Here is a 14614-nt window from a genome sequence, read left to right as displayed (position 1 = left end):
AGTTCCACAGCTGCCTTTCCTGGAATGACCCAAGTCCTTCCCAAACATCTTCAGTAGATCTGCCCTTCAGGAAAAAAAAAACAAAAAACAGCGACCATTTGTTTCTATGGCCCAAATGATCCAGTTTTAGCCCCAAGCTGCATCATTAAGTCTGCAGGTCATTCCAGTTTCTGTTCTTTTTAACAACAACAGCTGACTTTCAGCCCGACGACAAAGTTAGATGCCGGTGGTGGCATCTTGGCATTTCAGCTCTTGGCATTCAATTCACAAATCTTCCATGAGAAGCCCTGTGCATTATCTCGCACTACGGTGCAGGTAAGCTCAAAATTGGCGTGATTACAATGGCCTGTTCCCCGTGAATCTGTTCAGCATCTTGACTTGAAAGTGCAAGACACATGAAAAAAGAAAGGACCAGAACTTTAATAGCTGCTCCCTTAAAAATCACTTCAAAAATGGCCCTTTGAAAAGAAATTCAAGAGACATGCTGGGGAAACTTTAAGAGACTACAGCTACCAACTTCCTACTATCTGTGACATATCTTTGGGGGGGAGGAGAGAAAAACCAAAATGTATTGAAATATAATGGTTTACAAATACAAAGAGAATACATGTTCAGAGTTCATCTAATTATGTCCAGAGGACTCTTTAAACCAAGTCTTCAATCTCTCCCCACTGATAACAAACTAATGATTTCCACAGCTCTCCAGCCCCTCCTGCAGCATGACCGTGGCTGTTATGCTCAGAGTCCAGCCTCCGCAGGATTTCTGCTTTCTCTTACCTGCAGGTGTATGAAATAGTCGCTGTAGTGTGCCAGCTATGGCTAAAGTCAGAATCACAGCCAAAGCCAGAAAAATCTAGACTACGTGTAGCCCTGACAGGGATTGCCTAGCTAGTATGGCTCAGAAAGGCAATCATGTAATGCTAATTGAACACCTGCTACATGCTAAGTTTCAAGGGGCTTCCCAGGAATGGAAGAGTGAGCTGACACAGCACGCTGTGGCAATAAACAGGACGGGGTGCCTACATCATCTGTGGCCACCATTCCTGCCACATTGTCAATCTCCATGGACAGCAAATGCCTAAGTGGGTGGGGACACCTGCAAGCCATGTCCCTCTTGGTTTAGGGCCATTTTCACTTCTGTTAAGAGGGGAAATACCGGGAGACAGGCGGTAATGCAGCGGGTTAAGCACATGTGGTGCAAAGAGCAAGGACTGACATTAAGGATCCTAGTTCAAGCCCCCAGCTCCCCACCTGCAGGGGAGTGGCTTCACAGGCGGTGAAGCGGGTCTGCAGGTGTCTATCTTTCTCTTCCCCTCTCTGTCTTCCCCTCCTCTCTCCATTTCTCTCTGTCCTATCCAACAATAACGAATGACATCATCAACAACAATAATAACCATAACAATAAAACAACAAGGGCAACAAAAGGGAATAAATAAATTAAATAAAATAAATTTTAAAAAAAAAATTTAAAAAAGAGTGAAAATACCAGCAATAATCTCAAGTACCAAATAGATTTTACAAACATGCCCTGAACACCTCAGACTTAAAACCGTCATGATAATACCCTCCATGGAACAAAGGCAACCAAGTTTTTCATCTGTCTTGGTCCTTGTTGTCTTTTTCTTTTTGCCTCCAGGGTTATTGCTGGGGCTCGGTGCCACAAACCCACTGCTCTTAGAAACTACTTTTTTCCCTTTTGTTACCCTCATTGTTGTGGTTATTATTGTTGTTGTTATTATTGATGTCGTTGTTGGGTAGGACAGAGAGAAATGGAGAGAGGAGGGGAAGACAGAGGGGGAGAGAAAGATAGACACCTGCAGACCTGCTTCACCGCCTGTGAAGTGACCCCCCTTCAGGTGGGGAGCCGGGGGCTTGAACTGGGATCCTTCACACTGGTCCTTGCCCTTTGCGCCATGTGCGCTTAACCCACAGCGCTACCGCCCAGCCCCGTCCCATTTTCTTTTGTTAAACTACAGTATTGTCCATCTACTTTGTATTCTCTTCTCACTATAGCCCAAGATATTTTTTTAATCCAATCCTGTATATGTAACAACCATCATTCCTGACTTCTTTTTAAAGACAGAGACAGGCAGAGAGAGAGAGAAAGACAGAGATCACAGAAGCAAAACTTTCTTCAATACAGTGGGGGTGGGGCTCGTACCTGAGCTGCAGACAAGACAAAGAAGCACACTGACCTTCCTTTCGTTTCCAAACAATTTTGAACCTGCTGCCCACTTCATTCAGAGCACATCAGTGTCATTTTAGCTCATTCTACAAATCAACTACTTACCCACTCCTTTCTTATTTAACTGTGAACTTGCTTTCAGTTTTTCCTTTTTGTAGATATAATATAGAATATCTTTATGCCAAACTCTTTTTTTTAAATTTCATATATACTCTTGAAGAAAGATTTCTAGAGTTAGAAGTATTCCAGGTGTGAGGAAATACCCAAATGGGCAACTGATTTTAAAGCCTTCACTTGATATGCTACCCAAAGAGTTCTCATTCATGTCACTGCTAAACCCTGACATTTCCTTTTTGCATCTTTGAAATCCATTCTTCCCATCAACCCCTATTCTCTCTCATTGAGCCTGGCTCCTCCTCGAGCCTGCTGCCTCCATTAGAAAAAGCTCCAAGTGCTTTTGCTTAATGGTCTCATTTTTAAGAGGGTAAGATTCTTAGGTTTGCTTTTGAGGGCTTTTAAACTTCGTAAGTAGGCTTCTTAACTTTATTACTGACTGCTGACCTAGAGATAAAATAGGGTGGGGCAGAGATTATCCGGTGGTTATGCAAAGAGACTCTCACAGCCCCATCTCTAGGCCACGGAGGTGTGGATCATCTCCTGAGTTTCCTGGTTTGTTCTCTGTCCCCTGGTGTCAACAAAGGGCTTCCTCCCCACTGCTGCTCCAGCCTCTGAAGGACAGTAGCAATGGAGACTCACAGTTGCATTTGGTGAGTCTTAGGGGAGTCCTCTCCTCCCTTCAGCCGTCCCCTTGTTGGTGAAACAGACTGGAGGTGATGTCTCAACTGGTAAACTGCCGGACTGTTAACAGCCACTTAATCTCTCCCCAGGCTCCTCTCTGTCCACGAGCCACACGTGTTTGCACTCACTGGTGACTTAGTGGGTTCCTGAAGTCCTTCTAGTCCTGTCTTGCTGCGGTCCCAGGTGGTCTCCTTTGGTATTCCTAGTTGACCCGGGAAAGGAAAAGAGAGAAACCTTAGGTTTGCTTTTGTTTCTACCTGTTTTCAACTATCCTCCCCTCCAGTCTTGCAACAACACGTTCTTTATAATTTTTTTTAAGATTTCTTTATTGGGGAATGTTTTACATTTGACAGTAAATACAATAATTTGTACATGCATAACATTTCTCAGTTTTCCATATAACAATACAACCCCCACTAGGCCCTCCGTCATCCTTCTTGGATCTTTATTCTCCGCCCCACCCAGCCACTCCAGAGTCTTTTATTTTGGTGCAAAATGCCAATTCCAGTTCAGGTTCTAATTGTGTTTTCTCTTCTGATATTGTTTTTCAACTTCTACCTGAAAGTGAGATCATCCCATATTCATCCTTCTGTTTCTGACTTATTTCACTTAACACGAATTTTTCAAGCTCCATCCAAAATTGGCTGAAAACAATGATGTGACCATTTTTTATAGCTGAGTAGTATTCCATTGTGTATATATACCACAACTTACTCAGCCACTCATCTGTTGTTGGACACCTGGGTTGCTTCCAGGTTTTGGCTATTACAAATTGTGCTGCTAAGAACATATGTGTATACAGATCTTTTTGGATGGGTCTATTGAATTCCTTAGGATATATCCCCAGGAAAGGAATTGCAGGGTCATAGGGTAGGTCCATTTCTAGCCTTCTGAAAGTTCTCCAGACTGTTCTCCACAGAGGTTGGACCAACTGACATTCCCACCAGCAGTGTAGGAGGGTTCCTTTGACCACACACCCTCTCCAACATTTACTCCTGTTACCTTTTCTGATGTATGACATTCTCACAGGAGTGAGTTGGTATATCTTTGTTGTCTTTATTTGCATTTCTCTGACAATCAAAGACTTGGAGCATTTTTTCATGTGTTTCTCAGCCTTTTGGATCTCTTCTGTGGTGACTATTCTGTCCATGTCCTCTTCCCATTTTTGGATGGGGTTGTTTTCTTGTGGTTGAGTTTGGCAAGCTCTTTATATATTTTGGTTATTAGCCTCTTGTCTGATGTATGGCATGTAAAGATCTCCTCCCATTCTGTGAGGGGTCTCTTGGTTTTGGCAGTGCTTTCTTTTGCTGTGCATAAGCTTTTTAATTTGATGGAGTCCCATAGATTTATGCTTGTCTTAGTCTTCTTTGTAATTGGATTCGTTTCATTGAAGATGTCTTTAAAATTGATGCGGAAAAGAGTTCTGTCAATGTTTTCCTCTAAGTATCTGATAGTTTCTGGTCTAACATCCAAGTCCTTGATCCACTTGGAATTTACTTTTGTATTTGGTGAAATATAGTGGTTCAGTTTCATTCTTCTGCATGTTTCAACCCATTTTTTCCAACACCATTTGTTGAAGAGACTCTGCTTTCCCCACTTAATAGTCTGGGCACCTTTGTCAAAGGTAGATGTCCATAAATGTGAGGGCTTACATCTAGGCTCTCAATTCCATTCCAATGGTCAGTATTGTCTATTCATGTTCCAGTACCAAGCAGTTTTGATGACAATGGCCCTATAATACAATTTGAGATCTGGGAGTGTGATGCCTCCAGTTCTGTTCTTTCTTCTCAAAATTGTTTTGGCAATTCTAGGTTTTTTTCTGGTTCCAGATAAACATTTGTAGCATTTGTTCTATTCTCCTGAAAAATGTGGTTGGGATCTTGATGTGGACAGCATTAAATTTGTATATGGCTCTGGGTAGTATATTTATTTTGATGATGTTAATTCTTCCCACCCATGAACACGGAATATCTTTCCCCTTCTTTGTGTCTTTTTCAATTTCCTTGAGTAGTGACTCATAATTTTCAGTGTACAAGTCTTTCACTTCTTTTGTTAGGTCTATTCCTAGATATTTTATTGTTTTGGTTGCTATAGTAAAAGGAATTAATTTCTGGATTTCAACTTCTAACTTAAGTGTTTGCATAGAGGAATGCCACTGACTTTTGAATGTTAATTTTGTAGCCTGACACCTTACTGTACTGCCTGATGATTTCCAAAAGCTTCTTGCTGGATTCCTTAGGTTTTTCTATGTATACTATCATGTCATCTGCCAATAGGGAGAGTTGGACTTCTTCTCTTCCAATCTGTATCCCTTTAATTCCTTGGTCCTGCCTGATTGCTATGGCAAGAACTTCCAACACTATGTTGAATAGTAATGGTGATAGTGGGCAGCCCTGCCTAGTACCTGATCTGAGGGGAAATGCTTCCAGTTTTTCACTATTGAGTATGATGTCGACTGTAGATTTGCTATATATAGACTCCATTATCTTCAGGAATTTTCCATCTATTCCCATGTTTTGTAGTGTTTTGATCATAAAGGGATGTTGTATTTTGTTAAAGGCTTTCTCTGCATCTACTGATATAACTATGTGGTCTTTGGTCTTGCTTTTATTGATGATATTTTTTTAAAGCACTCTAGGTCAGCAGGATAGCTCACTTCGGTAGTGCACTTGCTTTGTCTTGGACACGAGCCAAGTTCAAGTCTGGCCCTCAACTGCATTGAATAAAGCTTCAGTGACGTGGTTGTCTGTCTGTCTGTCTATCTTACAGAAAACAAAGCTGACTTAGAGCTCTGAAGGCCCAGTGACAACAACAACAAAATTGATGTATTCATTAACATTGCCTTTATAAACTATGTGGACCACAACTGATATATACATTCTATATACAAGATATAGATCTTGTATATAGAATGTAAAACCTCTAGTGATTTAAAATACTTATTAAATACCTACCCCCCAAAATGAATATAGCCCAATGGCCTACTTTCTAATTTTCTCTTTAGAAGATTTTCCACAAGTACTCAGTCAACAGCCCTATTCAACTCATCTGCATGAGATCAAAGCTTCATTCACTACAGAGCTTTCAATAATTTCTACTTTCCAGTTTCCCATTTATAGCAAACAAGCAAGCTTCCTTCTATCTTTTTTATCAGAAGCTTGACAATTTTTAAAAAATTTAAAACTCTTTGTAAACCTCATAAATACTTTAATCCCATCACACTAAGATTTAACAAACATTAAGTCTAAACTGTTCAGAAATGAGAAATGTAATAAAATGTACATACTGCATAGCAAGGTATTAAACTCATAATCATAAACATTAGTATCCATCAACATCAAAATTGTCCAAGTCTAATTGAGTATTTCTACCTTTTTTTTAAAATCAATATCTGCATTCTATTTATTTACTTGACACCAACACAGCCCTATGAGAGACAGCAGTGCCAACGATTTTTGAGCAAAGGAGCTAGAGAAATAGCTCACCCAGGCTAAGTCCAGTCCTCACTGCACTGGAGGAAGGGGGGGGAGGGAGAGAGGGAGGGAGACAGAGAGAGAGACAGAGAGAGAGAGAGAGAGAGAGAGAGAGAGAGAAAATGTGTCTAAAAATTTAGCACAGGAAGCCAGGCTGTAGCGCAGCGGGTTAAGCGCAGGTGGCGCAAAGCACAAGGACCAGCGGAAGGGTCCCGGTTTGAGCCACCTCCCCTCTCCCCCACCTGCAAGGGAGTCACTTCTCAAGTGGTGAAGCAGGTCTGCAGGTGTCTGTCTTTCTCTTCCCCTCTCTGTCCTCCCCTCCTCTCTCCATTTCTCTCTGTCCTACCCAACAACGACGACATCCATAACAACAACAATAATAACTATGACAATAAAACAACAAGGGCAACAAAAGAGAATAAATAAATAAATATTAATTTTTTTATTTAGCACAGAGCAATGAATCGTGGTGATTACAAGACAAAAAGGACAACTCATAAAAAGACAAAAAGTCAGGAGTCGGGCAGTAGCACAGCAGGTTAAGCGCGCATGCCGCAAAGCACAAGGACCAGCATAAGGATCCCTGTTCGAGCCTCAGCTCCCCACCTGCAGCGGAGTCGCTTCACAGGTGGTGAAGCAAGTCTGTAGGTGTCTTTCTCTCCCTCTCTGCCTTCCCCTCCTCTCTCCATTTCTCTCTGTCCTATCCAACAACTGTGACAACAATAATATCTACAACAACAATAAAAAACAAGAGCAACAAGTGGGAAAATAAATAAATAAATAAATAAATATAAATTAAAAAAAAAAAGAGAGTAAGGAAGTCGAGGAGAGAAATTCCCAAATTAAAAAAAAAAATCTATTGATAAATCACAAAAAGTTTTTGTTTTTTTCTTTTTTGCAAAAAGTTCACAAAAAGTTTTTGTTTTTTTCTTTTTTGCAAAAAGTTCTTGTAGCATTTTCAACTGGGGATAAAAACTAAAACTGCCACTGACTTCAGCAACTACATCAAATCCTTGGCCTATATACACAATGGAATATTACTCAGCTATTAAAAATAGTGATTTCACCTTCTTCACCTCATCTTGGATGGAGCTTAAAGGAATCATGTTAAGTGAGATAAGCCAGAAAGAGAAGGATGAACATGGGATGATACCACTCACAGAAGTTGAAAAATAAGAACGGAAGGGAAAATACTAAGCAGAACTTGGACTGGAGTTGGTGTATTGCACCAAAGTAAAAGACTCTGGGGTTGGGGGGGAGGTTCAGGTCCTGAAACATGATGGCAGAGGAGGACCTAGTGGGGGTTGAACTGTTACATGGAAAACTGAGAAATGTTAACACATGTACAAACTATTGTATTTTACTGTTAGCTGTAAACCATTTATTCCCTCAATAAAGAAATTTAAAAAAAAATCCTCGGGCTATCAGGAAGAGCCACATTCTACTGCTGAGACCTCTCTCCCTTCTTCAAGCCACATGACCTCCAAGCTACCTACCCCACAAACCCAAGGGCCGGGCCGTGCCCTAGAAATGACAGACACACTGGTTACTCGGGCTCCCAGCTGTCTCTGAATCATAGCATATGAATTGTGTGAAATCCAAATTGCACTCCAGGAGGCCTGGGGTGGAACCACATTGTAAAAAGTCTCCCAGGGGCTGATGCTGGGCTGGGCAGTACCAAGCTAATAGAGTAGCTAATAGAGGAATTTTGTAATCCTCGGATTTAAAGTAAACATCCCCAATATATGGCTATAAATAACTGACAGCTCAGCTGCTTTTTTAAAATAACACCTTTAAAGAGAGAAAAGACACCTTGTTTTTCCTTAGTCTTACTAACACTGGCTGAGCACTTAATATCTATGACGAATATATATAATTATTACATAATGACTATATAACTAATAAATATATATAATATATTCATTGGTATCAACTCCTTGATGAGGAAACTGGACTGTTGGAGAAGGGGTCTGGGAAGGGGGATTGTCACTGAATATTCTTTTGCAACTTTTAAATATCCAGACATGTGAGTGAATTGCCTACTAGAAAATACATTTTTAAAAAAGAAAAACACTTCCTAAGACATTCTGAAAGCTCAGTAAATCTAATACATTAGCCCACTTCCCAGAAAAGTTAGAAGGAAACCACATATCTTAAATCCATGATCATTTTGGCTCAAAGAGGAAATCTTTAACCACTTGCTAGGAGAGGGAGAGGGCAGATGGTGGTGTACCTGGTTGAGCGCACATGTTACAATGTGCAAGGACCCAGGTTCAAGCCCCCAGCCCCCACCTGCAGGGGGAAAGCTTCACCAGTGGTGAAGCAGTGCTGCGGGTGTCTCTCTGTCTCTCTCCCTCTCTCCCTACTACCCCCTTCCCTCTCAATTTCTGGCTGTCTCTATCCAATAAATAAGTAAAGATAATTTTTTATTTAAAGATTGTGTTTATTTATTAATGAGAAATATATGAGGAGAGAGAAAGAACCAGATATCACTCTGGTACATGTGCTGCTGGGGATTGAACTCGGGACCTCATGCTTAGGAATCCAATGCTTTTGGGGCCCCATAGGACCTTGCCCTCAACTTGGATCAACAATGGTAGAGAATGTTCCATCCTCCGAAAGGAGGCTGGACAATATACTCTATGCTACACCTGAGGAAGACGGGTCCTGATATTGGGGCAGCTTGGAACGTTCCTACTGATGACCACAGAATGTGAGCTCAGATCTACAGGGATGCAGAGGTCACATAGGCTCCTAAGCTGAATATGGGCCCCAAATCACATCAAATCGATGGGGTTTACAGTCAACAATAGTTATACACCTTTCCCATATTAAGAAGCTACTCTCTTCCTTGATCCAGCTTTCTGGTCCTTTTCCCAGCCATGACATCATCTCCTCAGACAATAACTTGGATCCACCTGTATATCAAATCTCAGGCTCAGGGGAAAAAAGAAAAAAAATTAGTATAGCCACAGGCCCTTTGGAATATAACTAAAATATGCCTATTAGCTATCTACAAAATGGAGCCCCCCCCCAACTCTTCATCTGCACTATTCCAGCCTTTAGGTTCATGATTAGTCAACAACTTGTTTAGCTTTATATGTTAACTCTCTTTTCAGCCACCAGGTTCCAGATGCTACCCTGATGCCAACCAGACTTCCCTGGAAAGACAACCCCACCAATATGTCCTGGAACTCTGATTCCCCAGAACCCCGCCCCATTAGGGAAAGAGAGAGACAGGCTGGGAGTATGGATTGACCTGTCAATGCCCATGTTCATCGGGGAAGCAATTACAGAAGCCAGACCCTCCACCTTCTGCATCCCACAATGACCTTGGGTCCATACTCCCAGAGGGTTAAAGAATAGGAAAATTATCAGGGGAAGGGGTGGGATACAGAGTTCTGGTGGTGGGAATTGTGTGGAGTTGTACCCCTCTTATCCTATGGTTTTGTCAATGTTTCCTTTTTATAAATAATTTAAAATTTAAAAAAGAATCCAATGCTTTATCCATTGTGCCACATCCAGGACCACATAAAGATAACTTTTTAAAAAATTAAGAGAAAGAGATCACAGCTTTCAATGCTGTGGGGGCCAGTCTGGGTAGCACACAAGCACTATCCTAGCAAGATATTACGCTGGCCTTATGATTTCATTATAATAACATTTTTCAGCTCAGTGACTCTTCTCTAGCCCTGACACATCTTGATACACACCAGATTCACAAAAGCTGACCCAGGAGGTGGCACAATTGACTTGCAAGTGTACGCTGATACCTGCACAGACTAGCTGCTTTTCTGGCCTCTATTATGAAATGAGCCAAGTAAATCTGTGAAGAGGAAAAATGCTACTGTGGGCCCCACCCCACCCCAGTAGTTAGCTTTCTCTACTAAGAATAGAAGGAAACAGCAGAAAACTTTTTATCACCTCAAGTGCTTTCCTCTGAGTTTAAGAACTGAGTCTCTTTGCACTCTAATTGTTCACCAAGAGGTACATATCTAGGTTGGGTAAAAATAACATCCAACAGGGGAGTCGGGCTATAGCCCAGTGGGTTAAGTGCACGAGGTGCAAAACGCAAGGAACAGCGTAAAGATCCTGGTTCAAGCCCCCTGCTCCCCACCTGCAGAGGAGTCGCTTCACAAGCAGTGAAGCAGGTCTGCAGGTGTCTGTCTTTCTCTTCCCCTCTCTGTTTTCCCCTTCTCTCTCCATTTCTCTCTGTCCTATCCAACAAGGATGACATCCATAACAACAACAATAATAACTATGACAATAAAACAACAAGGGCAACAAAAGGAAATAAATAAATATTTAAAAAAAATAACTTCCAACAGAGAAATATATATATTGCAAGCAAAACCAAGTGTGCTTTATGACCTTTTTCTTCTCACCATTCCACAGCCATTTCCTTCTCAGTCCTTAAGATCCACATTGAGAAACCTCCCTTCTTAAAGTTTCTCTTCATGTCTCTGCTCGCTAGTCTCTCCTTTCCCCAGATACCCACAGTATTGTCCATTTCACCTGAGCTGATAGCATCTACCACCTACCTCACTGGACTATGGGGAGAATTCAAGCTGGAGTTCCAGATAAAAATGGTACTGCTGTTAAGTATCCAACAAATCCTGGTCATAGTTCGTGTATATAAATATATATCTCGTATACACATGTAACTATATGTAACTTGCATTATATAAGCTGAACATAGTCTTTTCCAGGGCACCGTTCAGTTCTGGTTGATGGTGGTGCTTAGGATTAAGCCTGAAGTCTTACAGCCCAGGCATAAAAATACTTTGAATAACCACTGTGCCATCTCCCCTGTCCTAACAAAAGTCTTACTTCTACAGCTAGATTATGAATAAGTTGAAGGCAAAGCTTTTAAAATTTTTTTTATTTCTGACTAATAGTAGGTTGCAAGATTGTAATATTACACCACACCCTCCACTAAAATTTTATCTCCACTCTTCCACCTCCCAAAGATAACCACCATAGTTCTCACAATGCTTAGTTTACTTGCTTATTTTTTTATTAAATTCATGTGTATTATATCTCTAGAGTCCAGATATGAGTAACACCATCTGGTAATTGTCTTTCATTTATTCACTTTTTCACTAAGCATAACCACCTACAGTTGCATCCATTTTGTCTCCTAGGACATAATATCACCTTTTTGGTTGCAGAGTAGTATTCCATGAGATACATATCCCATTGTTTAGTCAGTTATCTGCTAACGGGCATTTAGGCTGCTTCCACTCTTTGACTATTGTGAATAATGCAGCTATGAACATAGGGGTGCATATGGCCCTTCCAATTAGTCCCTTTGGATAATTGAGGTATAGATTTTAAAAAAGAAAAAGAAAAAGAAAGAGGGAGAGGGAAAGAGTCTCAGACCACAGCCCTGAAGCTTCCTCCAGTGTGATTGAGCCAGGCTCAAACTTGCGTCACACACAGGGCAAAGCAGGCACACTATACAAGGGAGCTTTGTCACCAGCCTAAGGGCAAAGGTTCTAGCCTTAGTTCTAGAATCCTCCAGATTCCTTAACACAGGTAGTTGCTTCTTTGGTAATTATTTGTCAACTGAATCAAACAACGGATTTCTACCTTTAAAATTTTACTTAAGACCCCTCACAACAGAAATGAGGAATTATTTATTTATTTATTTATTTATTTATTTATTTATTTTTCCTGCCAAGGGTCATCTGAAGATTCAGAACATCACTTATGAACCATCCAAAGTCATCAACTTAAAAATTAGCATATAAGCACAGCTATATACAAGATACTGAGTACTGTACAGCAAACCCTAACAAAAGGACTTTTCAAAGTTAACCCAATTACCAAATAATGTGATGATAACATTAACTATCGATTGTCTTTTTGAACCCTAAGACAGCAGGAACCTCACATCTCCACTATAGAGCCTCTACTTCCCCCAGTCCTGGAACCCTTGGATAGGGCCCACTTTCCCGTATGCATCTCCCAATCCATATCAAATAATATTGCATCTGCCGATCACAACCTAACCAACACAACGATTGCCACCTCAACATGCTTCACTTCAGACTGTGTCCAGAGACTTCACGTGTGGAATGACAACCCTTCAGCTTCATTACTCGGGTGAGACCTTTCCTTTCATAGTATACTCTAATTCCATCTCAGGTGGTTCACTTTCTAACAAAGTCCCAAAACCTAGATATACACCAGTTTCTGTGCGAGAGAGCATATGTTCACACGTATCCATAAACTACTGCAAAATTTATACCTGAAAGCAGAAGTACACTAGAGTTTGCAGTGAGTACCTCCCTAACACTTCCTCTCCACTATTCCAAGCTTTGGGTCCATGATTGCTCAACAACTTGTTTGGCTTCGTATGTTAACTCTCTTTTCAGTCACCAGGTTCCAGATGTCATCAGGATGCCGGCCAGGCTTCCCTGGACTGAAGACCCCACCAATGTGTCCTGGAGCTCCGCTTCCCCAGAGCCCCACCCTACTAGAGAAAGAGAGACGCAGACTGGGAGTATGGACCGACCAGTCAACGCCCATGTTCAGCAGGGAAGCAATTACAGAAGCCAGACCTTCTACCTTCTGCAACCCTCAATGACCCTGGGTCCATGCTCCCAGAGGGCTAGAGAATGGGAAAGCTATCAGGGGAGGGGGTGGGATATGGAGAATGGGTGGTGGGAATTGTGTGGAATTGTACCCCTCCTACCCTATGGTTTTGTTAATTAATACTTTCTTAAATAAAAAAAAGGGAAAAAATTATCATATAATGTTGCTATGGGAAAAGCTTTTTTCTTTTTTTTTTTAACTTTTATTTATAAAGTGAAACACTGACAAAAACCATAGGCTAAGACAGGTACAATTTCATACAATTCCCACCACCAGAACTCTGTATCCCATCCCTTCCCCTGACAGCTTTCCTATTCCTTAACCCTCTGGGAGTATGGACCCAAGGTCATTGTGGGGTGCAGAAGGTGGAAGGTCTGGCTTCTGTAATTGTTCCCCCACTGAACATGGGCATTGACAGGCCGCCCTAGTCCCTACTTTTTTAATTACAACAAAAAAAGAGAATCTTATAGGGACCAGATGATGGCGCACCTGGTTGAGTGCACATGTTAACCAAAAAAGAATCTTATAAATTAATTTTGGAAAGATAAGAATTAAAAATGGAAGTAGGCAGTGGCACACCCAGTAGAGTGCATATGGTACAATGTGCAAGTACCTAGGTTCAAACTTCTGGTCCCCCCACCTGCCTGAGAGAAACTTCTCAAATGGTCAAACAGTGCTGCAGTTCTCTCTCTCTCTCTCCCTCTCTATCAATTTCTGTTTCTAGTGGCCTTTTCTTTCTTTCTTTTTTTCTTTCTTTCTTCCTTTCTCTTATCTGATAGAGAAAAGCTTTTCTATTGATTGAATTTTGAGTCCTACCTGTGGTTGCCTTGGCAGGGCCAAACCAAATTATGTCACAGGCTGTGCATGGTCCAGGGGGCAAGATGTTTCCCATCCCTGCCTTGGAACCTCTATTTCCACAGTGCCTCTATTCCTTTACTTCTCCCAAACTGACCTGGGGTGCAAACATAGCAAATCCCCAAAAATGGCATTCCTGATAGGAACTTTGCCTTAGCATGCACAGCAAAGCCGAGACAAGACAGAAAGGATCAAATATTGACTCAAAGAATTTTCCCCGAGGCAACTGTTATAGTCTTATCTTGAATAGAATGTTTACAGAGTTAATGATTACTATGGCCTTAACCAAATCCCAGGCCAGCCCTGCCAAACCAAGTTTTCTGTTCCACCCTCTTATCACTATTTACAAACCCCCTCACCTATCAGTCCTGCTGATGCTGTAGGGGGATTAAATCTTAAGCAAGCCATACACACCTTTTATCCATGGACAAAAGAGAATGGAAGCTCAGTGCCAGAAATTCCATTTACCTATCCCATAGCAAACACACTTTGCCTGAACCATCTCAGAAAGCAACCGGGCTGTATCTGTTACTACCTGTTGCCTTCTCAGAGATGGAGGCAACCGGAAAACTGTGTAGACAGAGGTGTTTGCTGGCTTCTCAAAACATGCATCGATACAGCAACTACCAGTGAGACTGGACATCCTACAGCCACCCAGTGTGGAGCCTGCCAGAACCCAGGGTGCTACAGAATTCACCGCAAA

General features: G+C 41.5%; 1 long non-coding RNA gene across 1 annotated transcript in view; it reads right to left on the bottom strand.

Annotated features, from left to right (window-relative positions):
- LOC132534345 (uncharacterized) overlaps positions 1 to 3221 on the bottom strand; it is a 35651-nt gene extending 32430 nt beyond the window's left edge. Inside the window, exon 1 of the long non-coding RNA XR_009546077.1 lies at positions 3112 to 3221. This is a non-coding gene — a long non-coding RNA (uncharacterized LOC132534345). The remainder of the gene's footprint in view (positions 1 to 3111) is intronic.
- Positions 3222 to 14614: the final 11393 nt, after the last annotated feature.

This window comes from Erinaceus europaeus, chromosome 18, assembly GCF_950295315.1.
Source record: "Erinaceus europaeus chromosome 18, mEriEur2.1, whole genome shotgun sequence".
NCBI classification, from domain to species: Eukaryota; Metazoa; Chordata; class Mammalia; order Eulipotyphla; family Erinaceidae; genus Erinaceus; species Erinaceus europaeus.
This window is presented reverse-complemented; position numbering and strand designations above follow the sequence as displayed.